The sequence below is a fragment of the Neoarius graeffei genome, chromosome 11 (assembly GCF_027579695.1).
Source record: "Neoarius graeffei isolate fNeoGra1 chromosome 11, fNeoGra1.pri, whole genome shotgun sequence".
Taxonomy (NCBI): domain Eukaryota; kingdom Metazoa; phylum Chordata; class Actinopteri; order Siluriformes; family Ariidae; genus Neoarius; species Neoarius graeffei.
The window spans coordinates 47840986-47868947 of NC_083579.1; the positions used below are offsets into that span (position 1 = coordinate 47840986).

General features: G+C 42.6%; 1 protein-coding gene across 5 annotated transcripts in view; it reads left to right on the plus strand.

The window, feature by feature from the left end:
* The window catches only part of bahd1 (bromo adjacent homology domain containing 1), a 146539-nt gene that overhangs the window by 67991 nt on the left and 50586 nt on the right, over positions 1-27962 (plus strand). Inside the window, exon 1 of one of the 5 annotated variants that reach the window (XM_060934056.1) lies at positions 18522-18643. The exons of 3 other annotated variants lie outside the window; for them this stretch is intronic. The gene's annotated coding sequence lies outside the window, so the exon portion shown is untranslated. Of the gene's footprint in view, positions 1-18521; positions 18644-18767; positions 19036-27962 lie in introns of those variants that run through there. One more of the 5 variants, XM_060934057.1, reaches the window with a different exon arrangement.

A 27962-nucleotide genomic window follows, 5' to 3' on the forward strand; every position in this document is an offset into this window, starting at 1 on the left:
TTCTTGCACTGGCAATGAAATGAAGAAATCTGTTTAATAACACATTGGTTGTGTTGGTTAACACTCTTAAATGCTGCGATGAAGTTGAGAAGACTTGCTGTTTTTCACTGACAGCGTGATTCCATTGTTTGCCATGTCTCCTGTTCTGTTCGAGAAGCTGCTCCACTTTTTCGGTCTGAGAGGGAATGGCACAGAAGTGTTGAGATGGTTTCAGTGTGTGTATAATGGCTGGTCAGAGGCTGTGTCAGTTAGGTTCGAGCAGTAGCACTCTGGGTGATGACTCACTGTGTTAATCTTCGCACCTTTTGAGCGCTGCATCAGTGACTGTTCCACTTTTCAAATGTCAGCGTGCAGATGGATGGAATGTTACACTGGCTGTTCCAGATGGTGACAACACTAATGGAGCTTAATTGCACAAACGGCTCCACAAACTACACAATGTTATTAGTGTGATGGGTTGAATAAGTGCATGTCACTGTGATATCTGTCGGACACGTCTGTGAAGTTCACTCGAGTTAGCGATTCTTGTTACGCATGGCATGCTTAAAGGATTAGTTCGAGGTCATTGTTTTGTTAATCATGCCAAATGAGATTCCGATCTCAAGATTTACAGTCATCCATGTGTCTACCTTCATATGCAAGAAAAGTGGCATGCAGCAGAAGTGCAGCCCTTTTCCCCTTGCTGCGCTAATGGGCTTTGACAGATGCGAGATACGAGTGCTTTACAGTAAGTCAGGTGACTAATGCCTCCTACTTGGTGGCTCAGGTCAGTCTTGTGGAGGCTGTGAGTGGCCTACAGACGTCAACACTTTAGGCTTTGTCTTAAACATGGCTGAAAATGTTTCAACTTTGTAAAGGGCTTTTAAAAATTTTAAGGACTTCCATTCAGTACTCTGTCTTGTAGAACCATTTGCTATGTTACTATGTGGAATCAGCATTCCTTCTGCATCACGTTGTTGAAATGCAGTCATGTGCACAGGATGTTTGTTAGAGGCTGTTCACACGGCAACGGATTCGGGTGAATCTGATAAAATTGTTTATCGTTTCGGCCTGGCGTCCACACGACACCGGCGTTTTGGGTGCCCCAAAACGAGAACGGGTTCCAGAGTGGAAAAATCTGGCAACGGCGCCGTTGCGAAGTCGTCTGGATGAGTAGAACGGATTTGTTTACGATGACGTCACAACCACATGACTAGAACAAGCAGCACTCTCGCTGTTTTGTATGAACCACTGCATTGCATTCACTTTTGTATACAGCTTTTCTTTTAAATAAACAAATAACTGAACCATTTCTTGAATTTCTTTTTTTTATTGGATAAGACTGCTTTTCAAAATGTTCACACACAATATAAAAAGTTATATAAATTATATAAAAATGCTTTTCAAAATGTTCACACACAATAAGAAAATGTAAGTTATATAAAACTATGCACACTAATAAAACTAATTTGTACACACAGAAGGCACGGTTTCCTCGCGTAGTCGCAGCCATCTTCTTGTTGTGTGCTTGTTCCTGTGAGTGCTTCACGCTGGGTAGAAGAAGGGGTTTATGCGCATGCGTCCTACTTCTGTTGTTCTGGTGTCTCCGATGGGACCGTCTTATAGCGCATGTAGAAGTGTGGCATGTGTATTGCATCGTTTTCAGCAAGCGTTGTGTTGCCATATGTACCTGATATTTTACTAATTCGTTGCCCATGTGGACGCGATATATATTTTTTTTTAATAAAATCTCGTTGCCGTTGTCATGTGGATGTAGGCTTAGTTTGCTGCCTTAATCACTCGTGTGAGATGTGTTGGGTTGCTGGTTGTGTGTTGCATGTGCTGGGCCTTATTTATTAAGCTGGATACAGCTGAATTTATTGGTAAATCACAAGCTAGTGCCTTTACACAAGAAATGTAGTGTTCATGAAAATTAGACATAATATCTAAATCTTCCTAAAGATTTTCCTTCCTTGGTTGATGCGCTTCAAATCGTAGTCTATACAGTGTCTTGCAAAAGTATTCATCCCCCTTGGTGTGTTTGGTTTTGTCACGTTACAAGCTGGAATTAAAATGGGTTTTGGGGGGTTAGCACCATTTGATTTACACAACATGCCTACAACATTAAAGGTGCACATTGTTGTTTTATTGCGACACAAATAATAATTAAGATGGGGGAAACCCAACAGAAATCTGGATTGTGCATAGGTATTCACGCCCCCCAAGTCAATACTTTGTAGAGCCACCTTTTGTTGCGATTACAGCTGCAAGTCTCTTGGGGTCTGTCTCTATTAGCTTAGCACATCTAGCCACTGGGATTTTTGCCCATTCCTCAAAAACTGCTCCAACTCCTTCAAGTTAGATGGGTTGTGTTGGTGGACAGTAATCTTCAAGTTATGCCACAGATTCTTAATTGGATTGAGGTCTGGGCTTTGATTAGGCCATTCCAAGACATTTAAATGTTTCCCTTTAAACCATTCCAGTGTAACTTTAGCAGTATGTTTTGGGTCATTGTCCTGCTGGAACATGAATCCTTTGTCCCAGTCTCAAACCTCTGGCTGACTCAAAAAGGTTTTCCTCCAGAATTGCCCTATATTTAGTGCCATCCATCTTTCCTTCAGTCCTGACCATCTTTCCTTCAGTACTGACCAGCTTTCCTGTCCCTGCAGATGAAAAACATCCCCACAGCATGATGCTGCCACCACCATGCTTCACTGTAGGAATGGTGTTCTCAGGGTTTGCGCCACACATGGCATTTCCCATGATGGCCAAAAAGATCAATTTTATTCTCATTTGACCAGAGACTCTTCTTCCATGTGTTTGGGGAGTCTGCCACATGCTGTTGGGCAAACTCCAAATGTGTTTTCTTAAGCAATGGCTTTTTTCTGCCCATTCTTCCATAAAACCCCACTAAGTGGAGTGTACAGCTTAAAGTGGTCCTGTGGACAGACACTCCCATCTCTGCTGTGGATCTTTGCAGCTCCTTCAGTGTTATCTTTGTCTTTGTTGTATCTCTGATTAATGTCCTCCTTACCCGTTCTGTGAGTTTTGGTGGGCGACCTTCTCTTGTCAGGTTTGTAATTGTGACATACTCTTTCCATTTTGCTATAATGGATTTAATGGTGCTCCCTGGGATATTCAAAGTTTGGGATATTTTTTATAACCCAACCCTGATCTGTACTTCTCCACAACTTTGTCTCTGACCTGTTTGGAGGCTCCTTGGTTCTCATGTTGCTTGCTTAGTAGTGTTGCAGAGTCAGGGTCCTTCCAGAAATGGTTGATTTATAGACATCATGTGACACTGCACACAGGTGGCTCTTAATCAACTAATTATGTGACTTATGAAGTGAATTGGTTGGAGCAGCTCTTATTTAGGGGTTTCATATGAAACGGGTGTAAATACCTATGCACACTCCAGATTTCTGTTTTTTTTTTCCATCTTAATTATTGTTTGTGTCACAGTAAAACAACAATTTTCACCTTTTAAAGTGGTAGGCATGTTGTGTAAATCAAATGGTGCTAACCCTCCAAAAATCCATTTTAATTCCAGCTTGGAATGCAACAAAACAGGACAAACACCAAGGGAGATGAATACTTTTGCAAGTCACTGTAACTGGGTAGTTCTTCAGTAACGAAATTACATTCACAGCAAAGCGTGGTAACTTTTAGTTGCAGTACAGAAGATAATGTTATTAAATAAAAATTTCACACTATATGGGGTATCTTTTGACCCTAAAAAAGCATAGAAAATTTGGTTAACTCTGAATGCAAAATCTTTTATGAGGAAAGAAAAGTCAAGTCATGGAATTGTCAGAAAAACTGAACTTTCATGTCTATGTGTCGGTCCTGCGATGACCTGGCGACTTGTCCAGGGTGTACCCCGCCTTTCGCCCGTAGTCAGCTGGGATAGGCTCCAGCTTGCCTGCGACCCTGTAGAACAGGATAAAGCGGCTAGAGATAATGAGATGAGATGAATTATCATATATTATTAATCATTTAATTATTGGTAAGCCTATTATACCATTATCAGTATTCATAAAGGGCAGCACGGTGGTGTGGTGGTTAGCGCTGTCGCCTCACAGCAAGAAGGTCCGGGTTCAAGCCCCGTGGCCGGCGAGGGCCTTTCTGTGCGGAGTTTGCATGTACTCCCCGTGTCCGCGTGGGTTTCCTCCGGGTGCTCCGGTTTCCCCCACAGTCCAAATACATGCAGGTTAGGTTAACTGGTGACTCTAAATTGACCGTAGGTGTGAATGTGAGTGTGAATGGTTGTCTGTGTCTATGTGTCAGCCCTGTGATGACCTGGTGACTTGTCCAGGGTGTACCCCGCCTTTCGCCCGTAGTCAGCTGGGATAGGCTCCAGCTTGCCTGTGACCCTGTAGAAGGATAAAGCGGCTAGAGATAATGAGATGAGATTAGATTTCCCTGAAGCAACACTGCTATAATTGGGGTGATTTTATTTTTAAATATGGTTTTCAGTACATTTTGCCTTGGAGTCCATACTTTACAAGATCACTGAGCTGACAAGTTAAGGCAGTCTTAATAATTTTCATAATTCTGGCCTCTCTGCTGAAGAATTGTGCAGCTGACAGAAGTTACTGCAGTTTTATACCTAGATGATGTGGATATGTTGCAGGTTAAATCCGCTCTTAGGTTAAACCTGTATTCAACTTGGATAGAATTGGTGAACCATATTTTACCTGTGGTTCACCAATATTACCTAGGTCGAATACAGGTTTAACCTAAGAGTGTTCACCTGGGGGCGCCGTGGCTCAATCAACTAAGGCGCCATACCATAAATCCGGGGACCCGGGTTCGATTCCAACCCGAAGTCATTTCCTGATCCCTCCCCTCCCCATCTCTCTCTCTCCAGCTCATTTCTTGTCTCTACACTGTCCTATCCAATAAAGGTGAAAAAAGCCCCAAAAAAATCTTTAAAAAAAAAAAAGTGTTCACCTAGGTAAAATGTGTGTTCAACTGTCTGAAAAGGTTTTTTTTTTTTTTAAACATGGGGTCGGTGTCATAAAAAAAATTGTTGTTTTTTTTGGGGGGGGGGGTTTGAAATAAAAATAAAACAATAAACAAATAAATAAAGAAGAAAATGGAAATTGTCATCTTCTCTCACACGTGCGCTCTCTCTTCCCTCTTTCTACCCACTAACCTTCCCTCTCTGGTCCTCATCACCTGGACTCCCTTCCCTTGATGTTGTACCTTCTCAACTACCTCTCTACAAACACTCAACAAATCACAATGAAATAAAGAATTTTTATTGTACTCCCCAGGATTTGAACTCTCACCCTCCACATCTGTAGTCTAGTGTTTACCACTACACTATGCAGGTTAACCATGCAAGTTCTCCCAACAAAAAGCTAACCCAATCCCCAACCAAAAGCTAACTCAAACCCCAACAAAAAACTAACCTAATCCCCAACAAAAAGCTAAGCCAAACCCTAACATAAAACTAACCCAAACCCCAACAAAAAGCTAAGCCAACCCCTAAAATAAAGGTAACCCAAACTGCAAAAAAGCTAACCCTAACATAAAGCTAACCCAAACCCCAACAAAAAGCTAACCCAAACCCCAACAAAAAGCTAACCCTAACAAAAAGCTAACCCAAAACCCCAACATAACACTGTAAAAAAAATGTAACTTGCAAAATTGTTGAGTGAAAAAAAGATTCTAAGTTGAATGAACAAATTTCCCTTCTAATTGTTCAAGTAACTAAAAAAAAAATAGTTGAGACGCCTTTCCTTCGCCACAAGTTCATAGGAGTTGGAAAATTTAAGTTAAGTGAACTTATATTCAAGTGCTGATTGACACCCCTTAACCAATGCCACTGCGCATGCGCACTTCACACGTTCGAAAGTTTCAACGGTCGGGTGGAGTGAGAAGTCCGTGGAAACTGACACAAGACGTTGTATAGGAGTATAGACTAAGCTTTCCTCAACAGAGGCCAGGGAATTCCCTCCTTGTATGTCGGTATTTGTTTCTGTTTGTGTAATAATAGGCAAAGTGAAGTAGAACTTAAGTGTTGAGAGGTTTGTGTTAACTAAAAAATGCAATGCACACTAAATCATTGTAAAAAAAAAAAATAGTCAAGCCAACTTAAAAATGTAATGCAACCTGCTGCCAAAGGATTTTGAGTAAACTCAACTTAGAACCATGATGTGCCAACTTGCTCTTCTAAGTTAATTGGCATTATTATTTCAATTTATTTCAACTAAACAAATTGTTGGACTGAACTTCTAAAGGCAAGTCTTAAAAAGAACACCATGGGGTGTCGTGGCTCAGGTGGATAAGGTGCCATACCATAAATCTGGGGACCTGGGTTTGATTCTGACCTGAGGTCATTTCCTGATCCCTCTCCTGCTCATTTCCTGTCTCTATACTGTCCTATCGAATAAAGGTGAAAGAAACTTTAAAAGAATAATTTAGGATAACGTAATGTTTTTTGTGCCAACTTGCTTTTCCAAGTTAATTGGAATGATTATTTCAGTTTATTTCAAAATCACAATTTGAGTGCACTGAACTTGCTAAATAAAGTAAGGTCAACATAAAATACTCATCTGTGTTGACTTAAAAGAGCAAGTCAGCACAACTATTTGGCCCGGAGTTGAGTTTACTCAAAATCCTTTGGCAGCAGGTTGTGTTACATTTTTAAGTTGGCTTGACTAATTTTTTTTTACAGTGAAAGCTAACCCAAAACCCCAACATAAAGCTAACTATCTCAAAACATACAAAAATTAAAAATTTAACCTAGAGTGAATGCTGTCTATATATTTAACCTCGGTAAAATGTGGTTCACCAATTCAACCTAGGTTGAATACAGATTTAACCTGAGAATGGATTTTACCTGCAACAGATATGTTTAGCTTATAACAGACACACATTTAGTGTGAAACTCAGTCATTTAATATTAATGATTTGAAAGAAGGCAATACAAAACCGATGCATAGGCCAAAGGGAGGGGAGGCATTAAGCCCTGTGGGGTATTCGACCCCACTACATTGGAAATGCACAGAATTTATCGGCAGCATGTCAGACGTTATTGCAGAATATTCAGGAACCAATCAGAACGTGTGATAACTGTCCCCAGTAAAATGAAATAGAAACTTAAAGCTGGACTCTTCTACTGGTGGCTGATTGACCCATACCTGTAGGGAATAGGCTCTACTCTAAACAAATTGACTTGTTGGAAAACACTTGCACTTTTCTCATTGGATTTGATGCCAGTTAATTTGTAATTGTTTGTTCGTTCTATTACACTGTTAATAAAGTTACATTTTTGATGTCATATAATTAAAAAAAAAAAGTATGGGGTCTAATTTCCCCCCTTTCCCCTAAGACTAGTGATGGCTTTAGGACAAAAGTGATTGCACCCTATTAAATGAGCATGTGGTAGTGCGTATCTGCTGTAGTTAATGTGCTGCCATGGCTGAGCTGCATTTAGTGTTGCCACCTGTCCCGGTTTTTCCTGATTGTCCCGGATTTTCATGGTCTGTCCCGGAAAAAAAAAAAAAAAAATCCGGGACACTGAATGTCCCGGTTTTTTGTACATGATGGGCAAAACGTGTATTTCAACTTGCGAGCCAGCTGAGAACCAGTTTGCTTTTCCATAGCTCGCCCGTGCTAAGCGCCACTAAGCGGAGCCACGTCATCACGTCGCTGAATACGTCATTACGTCGCTGTATAAGTCACTTACGTCGCTGTATACGTCAGTTACGGCGCTACGTTTACATAAACCTTGGCGCGAATATCAAAGCAAAAACACGGAAGAAGCAGCAGTAACAACAACAACAACAACAACAATAATAATAATAATGGATGACTTCGCGTTTGTACAGCTGCTGCTTCTCGGCGCTTAAAAATGGCGATCTTTCATGGTCTTGTTATTGTTGTTGGTCTTAACAACTCCGCCCCCCCGCTGACGTAAGCCGTTCTTTCCTCTGGCCCAGCAGAGAGTTGGTGCTAGCCTGGAACCGGCTTGGACTGATAAAAGAAACAGACTCTCTGTTGCAATGGTGAAGGCTGAGCTTCAAGTCAGGCTAAACTTTCAGTTGTCCTGTACTGAGTTCAAGACATTCATTGAAAATCAGCCAGGACTCATAGCAGCAGCAAAGAAAAACACCAAATATAAATGGAAGATTAGGTAAGGTTTTGGTGAATTAAATTAAATAGTGTAGTGTAGTACATACTCCTGTATGTGCCCAGTTATATCAGTTACATGTCCTCCTATGTATTTGTTTAGCCAAGAGCAGCAGAGGCACAGGCTAGCACAAGCAAAGCACACACCACACTCTAAGCAATCAGGTAAGCTGTTTGACACTACGCCTTACATTGTTACATTCAGGTATTCTTAGATACAATGAAAAATTAGATTATTTTTATTCCACATAAGCAAACAAACAGAACTTAATTATGTATTTCCCTTTTACCTGTGCCCACTACTGCCCCCAGGTGTCCACAACCAAAAACTGTTGGAAATAAACCAAAATACTGAAGACCTAGCCTAGTAAACTAGACCCACCCGCCTAGCGGCCAAAAATATTTTTGCCTAGCGAATGGGTCTAGCCTCGCACCATGTAAACAAAAACACTCCGGGCATCAAATCGTGCCCGCCAATCACAATGCAAGGTTTTTGTTTGGATTCTTTGGGCGGCCTTTTGCAGGAGTGACGACAAAGCTGCGCGACGCTGGAGAAAGCGCAGCAGGAAAGATGGCTACCGCTAGTGAACAGTGCGCATTTGACTCCACTTTGGAATCAGTTTTAGAAGAATTAGACTTGGGGTTTTCGTTGAAACATGAGCAGGAAGAGGCTCTCCGCTCATTCCTTTTCAAGAAGGACATTTTCGCTGTTTTGCCGACCGGCTATGGCAAAAGTCTGATCTACCAGCTGGCTCCGCTCGTAGCCAAAAGGATGGGGCTAGTTTGTGCAGTACGAAGAATTAATAAACAGCTTTGAAACATTACTTTTTGATTGTTTCTTATTTTCCCGTTATTTTAAATTTAAGGGAAATTATTTCACCAAACACCACTAAATAAAAACTCTCAAAAACAGTTTAAGCAAACCCTTGAAAAACACTTGGGGGAAAAAATGACTGTATGTTATGGTACAGACTCCAAACTTGTGGTCATTATCTCCAAACTTCTTAATATCTAGAACATGTTTATTAATTAATACGCATTTTGAAAAATTATTTATTTCAAGGCCTCCCCCACTGCTTTCTGTCGCTCTGACTACGTCACAGTCACTGTTGCGCTGATTGGTCAGAGCGTTGGCCTATACGCACAGAGACAGTTTGAAAGACAGCGGGTTGTTCCTCCTACCCGCTTCGGAAATGTCTACGGATCGAGGCCAGACTAAATATTCACATTTAGTCTGGCTTGCCAGGCTACTGAAGACCTGCTATATTATGTAAAGCAATTAACTAAACAAATAACTAGCAAAAGCGTCATTTTTACTAATTAGAGCAATACAGTTTCAGCATAGAAGGGCGGTTTTTGTCTTGGGTTAGATGTGTGAAGGGCGCCGTTGCTTACAAGCAAAAAGGTCGATTGGATGGTCGAAATGTCCAGGATTTTTGTCAGACACAGGTGGCAACCCTAGCTGCATTACTAGAATATTTTCACCATTTAGTAAGTCATTTTCAGCTCACTGTAAGAGTTGCCTTTATGAAGTTTTGTGGCTGCCATTAAATGTAAATCGGCTATGGCTGTTATTTACAGGTGTTTATAAATCTGGCAGGAGTTTTCTAGTTCTGTTTGACGGTGGTGTAGTGGTTAGCTCTGTCGCCTCACAGCAAGAAGGTTCTGGGTTCAAACCTTGCAGCTAACTGGGATCTTTCTCTGTGGAGTTTGCGTGTTCTTTTTTGTGCCTGCGTGGGTTTCCTCTGTGTGTTCTTTGGACTGTTGGAGGAAATTACTAAAAATTGCACAATGCAGAGAATGTGGACAAAATTTAAAAAATGAACCATTGATGCACATGTTGTAAACATGCCTATATATTACTAACGGTTGTTACCCAGTAGTACAGTAATGAGATTTTCTGATTTCAGTACTGGTAAAAATGATGTCTTGCTGACATGGAGAGGAGTTCATTTTTGATAGACACCAACTGTTTTTAGCAGATATGTGGTGGTGTGTTTTTTAAATGCCCATTTTTAACAGCCTGCCTACTGTGAACAGCATAGAGAACAACTTTTCCATGCACCTCTTCTTTATTTACCACACCCTGCTATACTGCACGCCACTGGATTCACTGGATTCATTTAATGAAGAAAATTGTTTAATTTTCTGCCTTTTTTTTTGTGTGTGTCCGTTCACCCACCTGTGTTCTAGCACACCAGTTTTTCTATGATTGTCTGTCTAGTAGTTCTTATTTGCAAACACTGTACCACTAATGCTCTTGGTTCAGCAATGGCTCTATGACATGTTTAGATGATGGACAGTGTAGCGACCAAACACTAATACATATGAATGATACTGAATTCTGCCGAAACTCTGAGGGTGAGAGATATAATACTGCACTACATCCATCCATCCATTATCTCTAGCCGCTTATCCTGTTCTACAGGGTCGCAGGCAAGCTGGAGCCTATCCCAGCTGACTATGGGCGAGAGGCGGGGTACACCCTGGACAAGTCGCCAGGTTATTGCAGGGCTGACACATACCCCTTTTCCACCAAATCAGTTCCAGGGCTGGTTCGGGGCCAATGCTGGCACTGGTTCACAACTCGTTCAACTTGCGAGCCAGCTGAGAACCAGTTTGCTTTTCCATAGCTTGCGGTGCTAAGAGAAGACACGTCATTACGTCGCTGTATACGTCAGTTACGTCGTTGTATACGTCATTACATCGCTGTATATGTCAGTTACGTCGCTACATTTGCATAAACCTTGGCGCAAATATCGAAGCAAAAACAACACGGAAGAAGCAGCAGCAACAACAATAATAATAATGGATGACTTCGCGTTTGTACAGCTGCTGCTTCTCGTCACTTAAAAATGGCGATCTTTCGTGGTCTTGTTATTGTTGTTGGTCTTAACAACTCCGCCCCCCCGCTGACGTAAGCGGTTCTTTCCTCTGGCCCAGCAGAGAGTTGGTGCTAGCCTGGAACTGGTTTTTCTGGCCCCAGAGCCAGTTCTTTGTCAGTGGAAACAGAAAACCCGGTTCCAAACTAAGCACTGGCCCCGAACCAGCCCTGGAACTGCTTTGGTGGAAAAGGGGCAACAGAGACAAACAACCATTCACACCTATGGTCAATTTAGAGCCACCAATTAGCCTAACCTGCATGTCTTTGGACTGTGGGGGAAACTGGAGCACCCGGAGGAAACCCACACAGACACAAGGAGAACATGCAAACTCCACACAGAAAGGCCCTTGCCGGCCGCTGGGCTTGGACCCAGAACCTTCTTGCTGTGAGGCGACAATGCTAACCACTACACCACCGTGCCGCCCCCTGCACTACATTATAGTAGTAAATAATTAAATAATATTGGCTGGCTTTGAGTGGTCTATCAGATATATTCCATTCAGCTAGCATGATATTGAACTCATCTTTGACTCATTCAATATCATGCTGCTGGCTGAATGGAATATATCTGATAGACCACGAAAAAAGCCAACTATTATTATTATTATTATTATTATTATTATTATTAATAATAATAATAATATACATACTCTCTTCATATCAGCATTCTCTAGCTTACCCATGACTCGGTGCTGTTAGCGCGGCAGTCCAGTTAGCTTCTACCCGGTGTAACAGTAGCGTTAGCAAAAGCCGACGCTAGCTTACCTGCGACTCGGTGCTGTTACCACGACAGTCTAATTACCTTCCAGCCAGTGTAGTGTTAGCGAAGGTCAACGCCAGTGCAGTCAAGCTGATTTATTTTTATTATTATTATTATTATCTTCTCCCTGTGTAATTTACTTAGTTACTTTTAAAATCAACATTGACAACTACACACAACGGAGCGACCTGGCAGTCGAAATTCTCTCAAAATCTTCTGCTTTTAATGAAGCAAACCTCACAGCTATGTTTGTTTACAAATTGTCACTGTCGCTCGCTAACATGGAAGTTTTACGTCTCCGACGCATGACGTTTGTGTTGTCTTGACAACGTGCAATATTATAATATTGCATGCTCATTCTCCAATGGGTAGAGTGGCGTAATACACAGAGGATAAGTGATAGCATGCAATATTGTTATATCAATAAACCCACTAGAAGGGAATAGAATACATGTTTTTATTCCATGGAAAAAGTGGCCCGTATGTATAATAATTTAATTGAATAAATAGTATAATATTACAAATAACAAACTAGTTAAAATGCTCTTTTTTTCCCCCCAAACCACTAACATCCATGTTGCAGCCTTGAAAACGTGAAGTGCTCTCTTTAACAGACTATACTGTGCAGAAATGTTTTTCAGCATAAAAACTAGTGTAGCATCAATTATTCTGAAGTTATTGCTTACCCTCATGTCACAGCCACCTGTCTCTAGATTCTTCAGGCACATGTGTAAGGGAGCCTCTGTGTGCTGGCTTTTAATCATATCAGTGACAACAGAAGCAGTGCAGATGGATTGAGTGCTGAAAAAGTTCTCTTCTTGTATAAAACCAAAATGATTGGTGGCAAAAAAAAAAAAAACCTGGGGCGTTGACTTAATTATAACATGACAAAATGTCTTGATGGCTGTTAAAGTGTCCTTTAATCCAAATAACGTGATCTACCTGGATTGGAAGTTAGGCCATTATAAAGGAGGGCTGAATTAAGTTGTGTGATGGATGAGGCACTGTATGGTGATGACACATGGTGTCTGCAATATGCCTCACGATATATTAAAACACACTGAGGAACACCTGATGTGATGTGTATTAAAACTGGCTTCTGTTTTTATTTTGACCAGAATTATATTTAACATTTATTCAGGGAGCGAAATACACAGGATGGGTTAGGTATGACTCCTTAATTCAGATGTCGTAGCTACAGTTGTGGTCAGAAGTTTACATACAGTGACATGAATGTCATCTTTGATATGAATGTCATGGCAATGATTTCTTTGAACTGTTCTTTTTCTGTGGCAGAATGTACAGCATACATCTTTAATTTAAAAAAAAAACATGAATTTGGTGCACAAGTTTTAATTTTCTTTGGGTTTTCTGAAATCAACACCGGGTCAAAAATTTACATACACTCACTTAGATTATTAATTCAGAGGTGCTGAAACTTCCAAAATGTCTCTTATCTTGCCAAGGCTGAGGTCTCTTAACTTCCTGTTAGTGATCGTGATTGACTACAGCTGGTAGCTTCTCTGTGCCTTCAGAAAAACGGTTTGTTTACAGCACTCATTGGATTGACCGACACACAGTAAAATGGGAAAGTCCAAGGAGCTCAGTGCAGATCTGAGAAGGAGGATCACAGATATACACAACTACAGAATGTCTCTTGGAGCCATTTCTAAACAACTGCAAATTCCAAGATCAGTTCAAACAATTGTATCCAAGTTATTGTGAGGTGTAGTCACTTTGCCAAGCCACTTTGCTTCAAGAAAACCCAAACTGTCACCCTCAGCTGAAAGGAAATTGGTTTGGATGGTCAGGAACAACCCAGAAACCACTATGGCACAGCCCTGCCATGAACTAGAAGCTGATGGATGACTGTCTACAGTTCAGTAAGTTTTTTTTTTTTTTTTTTTTTTTTTTTTACATCACCATGGACTAAGAGGCTGCTGTCCAAGAAATAAACCCCTGCTCCAAAATTGACACCTTCAAGCTTAACTAAAGTTTGAAGCTGACCACATGGACAAAGAAAAAAGCCTTCTGGAGGATAGCTGTATGGTCGGATGAGACAAAGATTGAGTTGTTTGGCCACAATGATCACCATGTACAGAGGGACACTGTACCAGCTGGTGGTGGTAGGATCATCATGCTCTGGGGCTGTTTTGCTGCCAGTGAAACTGGTTCATTGCACAAAGTGGATGGAATAATGAAGGAGGAGGACTACCTCAGAATTCTTCAGCATAAGCCATCAGAAACTTGAACACGACTTGGGAATTACAACAGGACAATGAACCCAAATACACATCGGAGCTGGTTGTGGAGGATAAAGCAGGCTAACATTTAAGCTTAAAACAAGTCCTGACTTCAACCCTATTGAAAATATTTGGACCATGCTTAAGTCGAATCCATGCCAAGAAAAAATTTAATTGAACTCTACCATGAAGAGTCATGAAATATCCAACCAGAATTCTGCCAGAAGCTTGTTCGTGGTAAACAAATGTTTGGTCAAAGTGAATCTTGCGAAGAGACATTTTACCCAAATATTAGGTGTGCTGTATGTATAATTTTGACCCTGTGCTGATTTCAGAAAACCCAAAGAAAATTAAAACTTGTGCACCAAATTCTAGTGTTTTTTTTTTTTTTTTATTAAATATGCGTGCTGTACGTTCTGCTACAGAAAAATGGTTCAAAGAAATTACTGAAAGCCCAAATATTGCCATGACGTTCATATCCAAGATGACATTCATGTCACCGTGTGTAAACTTTTGACCACAGCTGTATGTGCATTATATAAGGGGAAGATGACCCTTTGAATGTCACTGTATAATTAGCTCTCTTCATTTATTGAAACTTGTGAATGCCATGATTCATCAAACCAGCCTCAAGACTGCTCATGTGGAACTCCTCACAGTGGCGAATAATTGTTTGTTGGCGCACTAATTGGCATATTGTAGCCTTGTGCGGGATCACTCTTGCGAAGATGAGCATCATTCATAAATGATATGATGTCTTATTGGAGGTGTCGTTAGAAGAATTGGTTTCATTAAGCTGGCTTGAGACTGATTTTTGAATTGATTTTCTTGTCATAAACAAAAACCTCACATCAGTGAAAGGATTATTTAGTCATGAGTTGTGATTTAGCATTCTTAACGTGACGTGCTTGCCGGCAGCCATTTTTACTGCCAAGTTCTGGCAGTGTCAGAAATTTTGGATTAAAAAAAAACAGTGTAACAACTACTATGACGCTTGTATAAAGTGATCAGTAAATACAAGGACGAATCAGCTCACAGGTCAGCAACAAATCTGGTAGTCGCAGTAGAAAAATAGACATGAAAATGCTGATGGACAAAAATATCCTTATAACCTCAGGCTCAATTTGATGAATTTTTTTTTCCTGTTTTCTATTCCTCAATTTTCATGAGCCCAGATTACACTGATTTGATGATGTAAGCAGAATATTTTCTTTAATCGCAGGTTTATCATTTAGATGATCTCCGTTGTATAATCCACAGATTCCTGGAGTACCCCCTGTCCTTTCCTGCACATTTTAGTGTTTCTTGCTCTAACTCCATGTGATTTTAAACTCCTCAGCTAATTTACAGCCTTCTCCGAGTTGTAGTGGGTGTGTTAGAGCAGGGAAAACAACCCCGTATGTAGGACAGGGGGTACTCCACGACCAGGGTTGGGAACCTGTTGTATAATCTGACATGGATTATAGAATTCAATCTGTTAAGAATTCAGGGAAGATTCGGTTCAGATCAGTTCATACAGTGTGGTAAGTAATCTTATGCTGAGATCAGAGTACGTGATTTTTTTTTTTTGTGTGTGTCGTCTTTCACAATGGTCACCATGTCAGATCACGCGATCACTGTGCCAGAAATTCTTGTCATGGTCGGAACGTTGGCAACACTGCAAGTTTGACCCAGACCAATCATCGTTCATGTCCTTGCACATCGTCAGGGAGGATGGTCAAGAAAATTTCACTTGTGGCTATCGAGGAACATGGAGAAGTTGTCAGACTAAGCGATAAAATACAAAAAAATTCTGACGTGCTCAACTTTTTTCATCTGGGTGTCTCAAACACCAGAAAACTGTTCTTTTGATTATGTCGCACTAGAAGTCCATCCTGTTCATTGTTCCTGATGTTCACGTTCAGCCCTGATACTGGACATTTGCAGGCCATGACAAAAGTGAATCAAAATCAGGCTGAATTTTTGTTGTCTGATCCAGGCATTAAAAGCCCACTGTAAATACCTCCGCCAGCTTCATTGCAGGAGGTTATGTTTTCTCATCTGTTTGTTTCTGTTCCCAATGTGACTCCAAAAAGTAGTGAACGGATTTCGATGGCATTTTGCCTATGGATGTGAATGCGAGTGTGAATGGTTGTTACTTCTGCCAAGTTTGTTGGAGGAGGTTATGCTTTCACCTCTGTTTGTTTGACTGTTCCTAATGTAACTCAGAAAGGTAGTGAATGGACTTTGATTAAATATTGAGGAAAGGTGGGTCAAGGATTTAGATTTTGATGCAAATCCGGATATGTATGTGGACCCAAGATCCAGATGTGTGCAGATCCAGGATTTTTTTTTTTTTTTTAACTGTTCCCAACGTAACTCAAAAAGTAGTGAATGAATTTTGATGAAATTTTGAGGAAAGGTAAGCCATGGGCGAAGGAACAATTGATTAGAGTTTGATGCAAATCCGGATATGTATGTGGATCCAGGATTTTTTATTTTTTGTCTGTTCCCAACGTAACTCAAAAAGTAGTGAACGGATTTTGATGAAATTTTGCCTATAGATGTGAATGCGAGTGTGAACGGTTGTTACTTCCACCAACTTTGTTGGAGGAGGTTATGTTTTCACCTTTGTTTGTTTGTCTGTTCCTAATGTAACTCAAAGTAGTGAACGGATTTTGATGAAATATTGAGGAAAGGTGGGCCAAGGATTTAGATTTTGATGCAAATCTGGGTATGTATGTGGACCCAGGATCCAGATGTGTGCAGATCCAGGAAAATATATATTTATTAAACTGTTCCCAACGTAATTCAAAAAGTAGCGAATGGATTTTGAGGAAAGGGTGGCACGGTGGTGTAATGGTTAGCACTGTCGCCTCACAGCAAGAAGGTTCTAGGTTTGAGCCCAGTGGCTGACGGGGGGCCTTTCTGTGTGGAGTTTGCATGTTCTCCCCGTGTCTGCATGGGTTTCCTCCGGGTGCTCCGGTTTCCCCCAAAGACATGCAGGTTAGGCTAACTGGTGTGAATGTGAGTGTGAATGGTTGGTTGTCTCTATGCATCAGTCCTGTGATGATCTGGTGACTTGTCCAGGGTGTACCCCGCCTCTCACCCATAGTCAGCTGGGATGGGCTCCAGCTCACCCGCGACCCTGCACAGAATAAAACTGCTACAGATAATGGATGGATGGATTTTGAGGTACGGTGAGCTATGGACCAAAAACCAATGTAAATCTGAATATATGGCTTGGCAGAGGTACGCTCTCGACCGACTGCCCTTCTAGTTTTAAATTTGGGCTTTCAAGGAACTCTAGAACTGCAACGTCATTCACATACCCCTTTTCCACCAAATCAGTTCCAGGGCTGGTTCGGAGCCAGTGCTGGTGCTGGTTCACAACTTGTTCAACTTGCGAGCCAGCTGAGAACCAGTTTGCTTTTCCATAGCTCGGGGTGCTAAGGGGAGCCACGTCATTACGTTGCTGTATACGTCAGTTATGTCGCTGCGTTTGCATAAACCTTGGCGCGAACATCGAAGCAACAACACAGAGAAGAAGAAGGATGACTTCGCGTTTGTACAGCTGCTGCTTCTTGCCGCTTAAAAATGGCAACCTTTCGCGGTCTTGCAATTGTTGTTGGTCTTAACAACTCCGACTGCCCCCGCTGACGTAAGCGGTTCTTTCCTCTGGCCCAGCAATGAACCGTTTTTTCTGGCCCCAGAGCCAGTTCTTTGTCAGTGGAAACAGAAAACCCGGTTCCAACCTAAGCACTGGCCCCAAACCAGCCCTGGAACTGCTTTGGTGGAAAAGGGGCATTAGTCTGTCTGGCTTGAATGATCAAGTTGATGACATCATCTTGTTTTCATCATCAAGCACACGGCACAACTTTATTCATCACACACTTGTGAAATTTCCTCTCTGCATTTAACCCATCTGAACCAGTGAGCACACACATACCCAGAGCAGTGGGCAGCCATGCTAACAGCGCCCGGGGAGCAGTCAGGAGTTAGGTGCCTCACTCAAGGGCACCTCAGCCCATATTAACCTAACCGCATGTCTTTGAACTGTAGGGGAAACCCATGCAGACACAGGGAGAACATGCAAACTCCACACAGAAAGGCCCTCTCCGGCCACGGGGTTCGAACCCGGAACCCCCTTCGGTCAAGTGCTCCCTGATCTTGGAGCTCAACCTTCATCTAGAATCCGGTTCCTAATCTGATCAAGCGGCCCAACTGGCCTGCGTGAAGCAGGTTAGTGACCCAGGAGCAGGTCTGATGGTCGTGATGTCAGCAGAGAGGGCTCAGGTTGAAGTGACAGCTCGTTACGTAACATTACGTAGAAACCGCTCATGAGCTTGGGGTCTGTGGTGGTGTTTTTTTTTTTTTCTCTCCTCTTTTACCGGATGTCAGAAAGAAACCCCAACCCCAGCAGCCCGAGCCCGGGTTTGTAAGCGCTCCGTTCTGAACTCGGTGAGCAGCGCGTGGTCCCGGCGCCACGGCAGCGCACGGATATTATCGTGCGCGTGCTACTTCGGAAGTAGGTCACCGCTTCACCGCTCGTCTTGTCAGCTGCTGCTGCTCAGCACCGAGCTCATTCTCACCGTTACTCACATTCAAACAAGCCCAGTCTGGGGATCTGACCGCTTTTGGGATGTGACGGAAGAGGTAAAGGGCAGGATCTGTTTCATTTCGATTGTTTTTTTTCTTTCTTTCTTTTTCTTTCTTTCTTTCCTTCCACCCCCTTCCTTCTCGTCTTTCTGTGTGTCTGTCGTAAGGCGAAACGCAGCCGTGTGGAAGATGAGCGAGCGGGTGCAGTCGGTAATCCGCCGCCGCCGCCGCGTTCTGCTGTTTTGTTATTAAAGTGCTCGGCGGTTCGGAGCTCGAAGCAGCGCTCGTGCTCGTTTAAGCGCTGACGTATAGTGGCCGGCTGTGGGTTTGTGAGGCGCGAGGAGGAGAGCAGCAGCAGCAGGAGGAGGAGGAGGAGCGGGCGGTTAGCTTCTCTTCTTCTTCTCCTCTTCTTCTCTTCTCGGCTTGTGCTTCTCATTCTCAACACTGAGGTGGGATATATTCATTTGTTCTTCTTTCGAGTTTAGTTCAGCTTTCCGTGTGTGTGTGTGTGTGTGTGTGTGTGTTAAAGCCCCAAGCGCGACGGTTTGAAATGTGGAATGTTGGCTGTGTGTTTACGCCCTGGCTGTGTGTGTATAATCACCTCCCAACAAGCAGCACCTCGAGATATAAACCTGATTATTTTTAGCGTCGCAGCAAATCATTACTCGCTGCTGCTTCTTTTTTTTTTTTCGCGTCTTTTTAGTCAGATCAATTCCCCTAACTCAGCATACTGAGAGAAGGAGGGAGAGGGAGGGGAGCTGATCTGATCTGATCTGATTGCTCAGTAGATTACTTGCGTTCAAAGTTAACATCAGTTCACATGAAGGTTTGATTAACTAGGCTACTTTGTCTCAAGAGCCAACTCAACCAAATCCATTTATAGGCTCCACTTGCTTTGCTTTTGGGGTCATTCTTGGATTATTCATATCAAAAGCACACTTTTTTTTTTCCTTTCTCCCCCCCAATCCCAGATCAGTAACATTTCCTGCTCTGCATACTTCCATCTACATAACATTTATACCCTGTCCACACTAGGGATTTTGTACCGATACGAAACTACTTTCGTACCGCAACACCTGTCCACACTAGCAACTATACCGGTACTGTAGCGGTATAAGGGCCTCTGCATGCTCTTGCGACAAGGCTTTCGCAGATAGCTTTTCGCAGACAGTTGTAATTTATCGTTGAGCGGGGAGTAATAGGCGTGCGCAATGTTATTCACCGCCACAATGCAAGGGGGCGCGAAGTCGTGAAATCGCTAGGAGTAGTTGGTGGGTGTGGTTAGTGGAGTGTTTATCCTCCGGTTACTTATAATGACTAGAACTGGAGTCGTATAGATGTCCGTACTTCCTCGATCAACCGCTCTTCGTGCTGCTCCATCTTCGCTCATGTTTTTAAAAATGGCGGTAGTGAAAACAAACCAAACCGGGAAAGTAGGGAAGCGGAAGTGCGTGTACAGCGGATGTACTGTAGAGTGGACCAATCAGAGCCCTCTTGTTTGCGACGCTGTCTGCGAGGCTTCTGCGGTGGTCACAATTTTGGGAGGTGCGCGCAGAGCGTCTGCGAAGGGGGGGGGCTACGCAGACGCCATCTGCGACGCCATCTGCGAGGACTGGGTTGTCAGCATAAATTGGCCTTAAAGCCTCGGTCACAACCGGCCGTACGTGCTCCTACGGCCGGTCTACGTGCAAGAAACGCACGGAGGGCGCGCGTGTGACGTGCTGATTTTCGAGCCGTAGACTGGCCGCAGACCGGCCGCAGAGGTTCTTTGTCATGTCAAACAAACTCTATGGGCGCTTACGTTTTTTTCAGGTTGCAAGACAAACTTACGGCCAACGTGCGTCTTTCTCCATGAACAAAAAAACCGCAGCAATTTGGGAAACGCCAAAAATCGTACGGCCAAAAAATCGTACGTCCGGTTGTGACCTAGGCTTAACTGTATCGGTACTAAGCCCACAAATGTATGGGTTTCGTACCGGTACAGTATCGGTACTGTAGCGCTTCGCTGTAGTGTGGACAGATGAAGCGGTTCTGTATCGATACAAATATAATGCGCATGCGCAAAGTCACACCTCAATTGATGTCTTCACTGAATAAAATGGTGAAGAGCGGAGATTCGTTTTCTTTGTTTCTTTCTCAACTGCCTCGCGTGTTTTATACGATTCGACTGAATAAATGACCACCAGAAATACAGACTGTACATTGACAACAAAAAGCACACAAACGTTGTTTCATCCGCCATATATTCTCGGAAGGAAGTTACTCGGTAACCACGGAAACATTTTGCACACGCGCATTTCAACTACCGTGAAAGAAAACTGCAAACATTTCTCGCTAGTGTGGACAGATGCACTAAACTGTACCGGTATACTTTGTATCGATACAGTTATACCACTTTCGTACCGGTATAAGTGTGAACACAGCATTAATCGACTCCACCGCTCTTTCACCTCCCAGACTGCGTCCATCCTTGTCAAGTCAAGTTTGTTTGTATAGGGGCTGTTTTACAAGCTAAAAATCACATTTAACACTTATCTTCAATATCAAAAGGCTTGACTAAATAAACTTGGTTGTTTATTGTAGCCCTGTGATAGCTCTATTTACCATGCAAAAAAAAATTTGGTGATAACGTTATTTTTGGTGAATGTATGGCAATATATATGGTGTAGTGGTTAGCGCTGTCACCTCACAGCAAGAAGGTCCGGGTTCGAGCCCCGTGGCCGGCGAGGGCCTTTCTGTGTGGAGTTTGCATGCTCTCCCCGTGTCCGCATGGGTTTCCTCCGGGTGCTCCGGTTTCCCCCACAGTCCAAAGACATGCAGGTTAGGTTAACTGGTGACTCTAAATTGACCGTAGGTGTGAATGTGAGTGTGAATGGTTGTCTGTGTCTATGTGTCAGCCCTGTGATGACTTGGCGACTTGTCCAGGGTGTACCCCGCCTTTCGCCCGTAGTCAGCTGGGATAGGCTCCAGCTTGCCTGCGACCCTGTAGAACAGGATAAAGCGGCTAGAGATAATGAGATGAAATGAGATTTAGAAACAGTGCTTTTTTGACCACAGGTAGCTCCAAAAGGGATGCATTTAAATCATTCTTTATACCATCAAACAAATATTTGGTTCCATATCATTGGAAACTTAGTTAAGTTTTAATGTTGAATGCCAGTAAGTTTTCAGACTATTTTGATCAAATTAGTATGGAATTGTGTCAAAAAAATGTCCTCTCCGAGACAGCTAATTTTTCAATATAAAATAACACATCTAAAATGATTTTCATCCTAAAATGTGGTCAAGATATTGGGACATAAATATTAGAGACAACTAACACAAAGCTTACAGCCTTATATTTAAAAGCACTATGGAAGTAGTGGATTCTGAATTGTCAAAAAGAAAAAATGTCCTCTCCGAGAATCACTTCATTTGTTTCTCCCAGCCCTGCTTAAAACTACACTTAATTTACTTAGAAAAAAAACCTAAATAGTTCATGAACATGCTATAACATTAGGTGAATATTATGGACTACTAACAATTTCTTAACTGTTGGAATTTTATTTCTATCAGCTATTTTTGACAAGGAGTCTTTGACATTTTTGCTACTTTTCTTTATCCTATAGCAGATTACACAAAACTACCGTACACACGTCAAAAAATTACCTGAAATCTGTTCTTTAACTTGTCCTTCACTTAAAAACTGGTACAAGAACCAGTTTGAATCAATTTGAATTTTGGACCCCTGTGACACAAACTTTGCACCCTGATTGTAAAACAACCCATAGCACTTTTAACAATCGACATTGTCGCAAAGCAGCTTTACAGGATCTGAATGAGCTAATTTGATCCCTAATCTATCCCCAATGAGTGCGACCGTGGCAAGGAAAACCTCCCTCAGACAACATGAGGAAGAAACCTCGAGAACCCATCCTCATTTGGACAACACCATGACTATAACAGTTTTGTTGATGTTATAACTCTTCATTGATGGAAACCTGAATGCAAAACTGTTCATGACTACTGCAGTCTTAAAGTTAGCAAGTCAACTGTAGTCATCAGCCATAAAAGCATTACTGTAAGTCAAGTCAAGTTTATTTGTATAGCGCTTTTAACAATAAACATTGTCGCAAAGCAGCTTTACAGAATTTGAACGACTTAAAATATGAGCTGATTTTTATCCCTACTCTATCCCCGATGAGCAAGCCTGTGGCGACGGTGGCAAGGAAAAACTCCCTCAGACGACATGAGGAAGAAACCTCGAGAGGAACCAGACTCAAAAGGGAACCCATCCTCATTTGGGCAACAACAGACAGCATGACTATAACATTAACAGTCCTAACATAAAGTCAGCTTTGTTGATGCTATAAACCAGACCCTCCAGGATTTCACGATATTGCAATTTGCAACTTCAACGCAACTTCAACGCAAATTCAACCAATCACTGCGAATTCAGGGCGGTGTTGCAATTATATCCAATCACCGCAACTTTCCCGCAAATTTGACCAATCGTTGGTGTCGTCTTGGTGACGTCGACAAACTACCTTCTGCCTTACTTCCGTGTATACATTCAAGAGAAGCAGCATGTGCGAGTCAGTATTTATGTAGGCTTAAATTCTGTTACTGAAGTGTGTTGTGTTTACAGTGAAGGACTGTGTGCACTTTACATTATTTTTTTACTTAATACAAGAAATTAATGGATACCAACATTTTTGCCAAAATGGTATTTTATTTTCCATTGTTTAGGCAGCTTCAGCATCATACTGTGAGATTCTGTTCAAATTGGTTTTTTTTCTTCTATGAAGCCTGAGCCATTTATTTTATTAGTTTATAATTATTGTTTAATTTAGTCTTCAGGAGAGACTGCCTGCACACAGTACTCTTACATGAAAGCTGAGGCATTTATATTATATTTTAAGGTAACTTCATGTTGTGCTGTGAGGTTCTATGCACTTTAACTTTTGAACCAACAGGTGCATTTGGATAAGTAAAGCCTATTTTTCTGCATTTTTGTAGTCCTGGTAATCTTTTATATTGGTAAAGATGTTTATAGGACCATTTCTCAGTGTCTTTGTTTTTTTAATCAATAGTTTTTCAGTAATAACTTATCACTCAATTTTAATCACAAAAAGAGAAAATCGCAACAATTTCTCGCAACTTTCACTTCCTCCCGCAATGTAATCGCAACAAAAACCTAAACACCGCAACTTTCATCGCAAGTTTTTGGAAAACCCCCCGCAACATCAGACATTTTAGCCCGCAACAATCACAAAAAAGGCCCGTGAAATCCTGGGGGACTGATAAACCCCCCACCGACGAAAACCCAAGCGCAAAACTGTTCACGACAACCGCAGTCCCAAAGTCAGCAAGTCAACTGCAGTCCCCAGCCACAAAAGCACCACTGCAAGAGTCCAGAGTGTCCTCCAGGCGCAACCCCCAACTGTCCACAGAAGCGATGCAATGAGACTCCAACCAGACACAGGGCACCAGGATGGATCAGGCAGGTCCGAGGAGCAGAAGAGGTCAGCATCTCAATCCCAGGACCGACATGTAACTCGGAGGGACAGATTTGGGGGGAGAGAGAAAGAAAGAAAACAAACACAGGTTGTTAGGTATACCCAATGTCACCTGAACAAGTAGGAACAGTATACATATTGCACTGAGTACAAGCAGGGACTCCGGCAAAACTAACTGACAGCATAACTAAAAGGGGAGAGCCAGAAGGTAACACGGGCATGAGGGAGCCCCGGGACATAAAGCAGCCAGCCACTACACTGTCAACAAACTCGAGTGAGCAAGCGAGTGGGGGACTGACAGCATCCATACATCCCAGTTTACCAAAACACTCTGTCTGAGGACCCTCCAGATCTACACCGTTACCTCATAAACACCATTAACGAAAGGCTTGACTAAACAGATATGTAAGTGTCCAGAGCGTCTTCCAAGTGTGACTTTCAACTGTCCATATGGGGCCGTCCTCTACAGGAGCGATGTGATGAGAGGGTCACCACCCCCTTGTGACCTCCCGGATTGACTACTGCAACTTTCTTCTTTTCAGCCTCCCTCAAAAGTCCCTCCATAAATTCCAACTGGTCCAGAACTCTGCTGCCCATATCATCACTAAAACCCCGTCTTATTACCACCCCATCATCCGGTAACTCCAGTCAAGCAACGTATAGAATTCAAACAACTCCTGTACACCTTCAAGGCCATCCACAACCTCGCTCCTCCGTATTTGTCTGACCTTCTTTACATCGCCACTCCAGCCCGTTCCCTTCGTTCCTCCTCCATCCACCTCACTGTCCCCTCTGTCCGCCTCAGCACCACGGGGAGCAGAGCTTTCAGCCTCTCTGCTTCTCACCTCTGGAACTCTCTGCCTCCTCAACTCTGACTGTCTCCCCATCAAGTCCGAACTCAAAACTCACTTGTTTAAGATTGCTCACTCACTTTAATTTCTGTTACACTCTCCATTGTTTCTTTTATGTATGTTGATTTTATTTGTTTTTATTCATTGTACAGTGCCCTTGAGTGTCTTGAAAGCCGCTTATAAATACAATTTATTATTATTATTATTATTATTATTATTATTATTATTATAACCATTTAACAGCAGATGGTGAAAGTAGAAAGGAGGTTGAGCTGGGTTTGGAGAGATGGAGGTGTGCATTGGAACGAAGAGGAATGAAAGTGAGCAGTAGCAAAACAGAATACATGTGCATCAATGAGAATGGGGATGAGAGTGTAGTGAAGATGCAAGAAGCAGACGTAAAGAAAGTTGGTGAATTCAAGTACCTGGGGTCAACTGTGCAGGAAAATGGGGGCTGCGATAGTGAGGTGAGAAAGAGAGTGCAGGCAGTTGGAGAAGGATTTCGGGAGTCATTTGTGATAGGAAAGTCCCAGCAAAAGTGAAAGGTAAGATGTATAAGACAGTAGTGAGACCAGCTGTGATGTATGGATTGGAGACCGTCCCCTTAACGAAGAGACAGGAGGCAAAGTTGGAGGTGGCGGAGTTGAGGATGTTAAGGTTTGCGATGGGAGTGACCAGGTTGGACAGGATAAGGAACGAGCACATGAGAAGGACAGCACATGTGGAGAGCTTGGGAATTAAGCTAAGAGAGAGGAGACTGAGATGGTATGGGCACATCCTGAGAAGAGATGCAGAGCATGTTGGAAGGAGAATGTTGAGGATGGAGCTGCCAGGCAAACGAAAACGAGGAAGGCCAAAGAGGAGATACATGGATGTGGTGAGAGAGGACATGAAAGTGGCGGGTGTGGTAGAGAAGGGTGTGGAAGACGGAGCAATGGAGACGAAAGATCCGCTGTGGTGACCCCTAATCGGGAGCAGCCAAAAAAAGAAGATTTAACAGCAGATACACGTGTGTGTGTGTGTGTGTGTGTGTGTGTGTGTGTACACACAAACATAACAAAAGGATGGTGAAAAGGACAACTTTCAAACTCTGATGGGACACCTTGGTTCTCGTTGTCCTCTCAAAGCAAGAAGGTTCAAACCTGCCAATCGAGTGTAGCCTTTGTGGGGAGTTTGCATGTTCTCCTCCTGCCTGTTTTGGGTTTCCTCCAACAGTCCAAAGACATGCACATTAGGTCAACTCTAAATTGCCTGTAGATGCGACTGTGAGCGTCTGTCCATCTGTCTGTGTTAGCCCTGCGATAGATCGGTGACCTGTCCCGGGTGTACTCCACCTCTCACCCGATGTCAGCTGGGATTGGCTCCTGCTCACCTGCAACCCATAATGGATAAGCAGCATAGAAAATGGATGAATGAATTTGGATCGAGTTACAGCACTATCTTAAATTCTTTTGTTCTCTGGGAAAGCTTGTGTCGAAAGAAGATAATACAATAAATTATGCACGAACGTGTATTAGTCAGGCCTTTTTACATTTATGTAAATGCAGCATTATTTGAGCTTGTATTCTTTTACTTAGCTATTTAATGATGCGTATAATGACGACACACCAGTCAGTGCATTTTGTCAAGGATAAAGTAGTAAAATACGGGGTTCTGGGCGGCTGCTGAGGAAGTGTAATCCTTATGTGTCGTGTCATTCCCCCCCTGTAAATATCACAGTCTTAAACCAATCTGTGAAATTTGTTCTGATACGTTTGTCATCTGTATGTGAACTTGCTTGTCTAATAGCTCCATGAAGTACAGGCCATGTGTTTTTTTTTTTTTTGTCCCCGAACCTGAGATTGCCTCGTTATTTCTCATCATGGCTGAGGAAGTAAAAATAGAAGTATGCAACAGGACAACTAAAGAAATAATGGCTATCTGGGTAGGGAAATGCTACAATAATCATTTTATTAGAAATCATTTCCTGACCATTTTGACGTTTCCCCCCTGTCGTGTTACATTTCAGATCAATTTAAATTTCTCAGATTTCCTCTTGGGGATCAATAAAGTGCGTCTGTGTGTCTGTCAGGAACTTAAGCCAATTGAAATATCTCTTCACCATCCTCATATTTGAAAATGGGCAGAAATACAGCATTGCAGTTGAATTTTAATCTGACACATTTGAATTTTGCTGAGCTGCTTCAAATGGGTGTGGAGGCCATTCATTTAAAATGTTAAATCCTTTGCACCTAGTCCTTTCCAAATGGCAAAGTACTGGTGCACGATGATCTCTAATATTCTGATTTACATAATGGTTCAGATCTTGAAGCAGTGGAAATGTGGAAACTTCCTAAAATGTGTTTACTGATTCTTTGAACAAGTATCAGAAACTTGATATTGGAAAAAGTCTAATGTACAGAAGGACAAAAACGGTTTACAAATCATGGCTCCATTGAGGGAGTCGAGTGGGGTTAGGGCTAGTGTTAAGAACACGCCAGTAGGTCATAGTGGGCAGTTCATCTGATCCCTAATTACGATCGCCTGTCTAAGGTGTGTATCTAATAGGGTTGGGAACGGAAACTCGATTCCAAATTAGAACAGAATCCAAAATGCCAAGTACCGGGTACCTGTAAAAATAAATCTCATCTCATTATCTCTAACCGCTTTATCCTGTTCTACAGGGTCGCAGGCAAGCTGGAGCCTATCCCAGCTGACTACGGGCGAAAGGCGGGGTACACCCTGGACAAGTCGCCAGGTCATCACAGGGCTGACACATAGACACAGACAACCATTCACACTCACATTCACACCTACGGTCAATTTAGAGTCACCAGTTAACCTAACCTGCATGTCTTTGGACTGTGGGGGAAACCGGAGCACCCGGAGGAAACCCACGCGGACACGGGGAGAACATGCAAACTCCACACAGAAAGGCCCTCGCCGGCCACAGGGCTCGAACCCGGACAGGCGACAGCGCTAACCACTACACCACCGTGCCGCCCCTGTAAAAATAAATAAAAATTGAATTTCGGTTCTGTGATAACC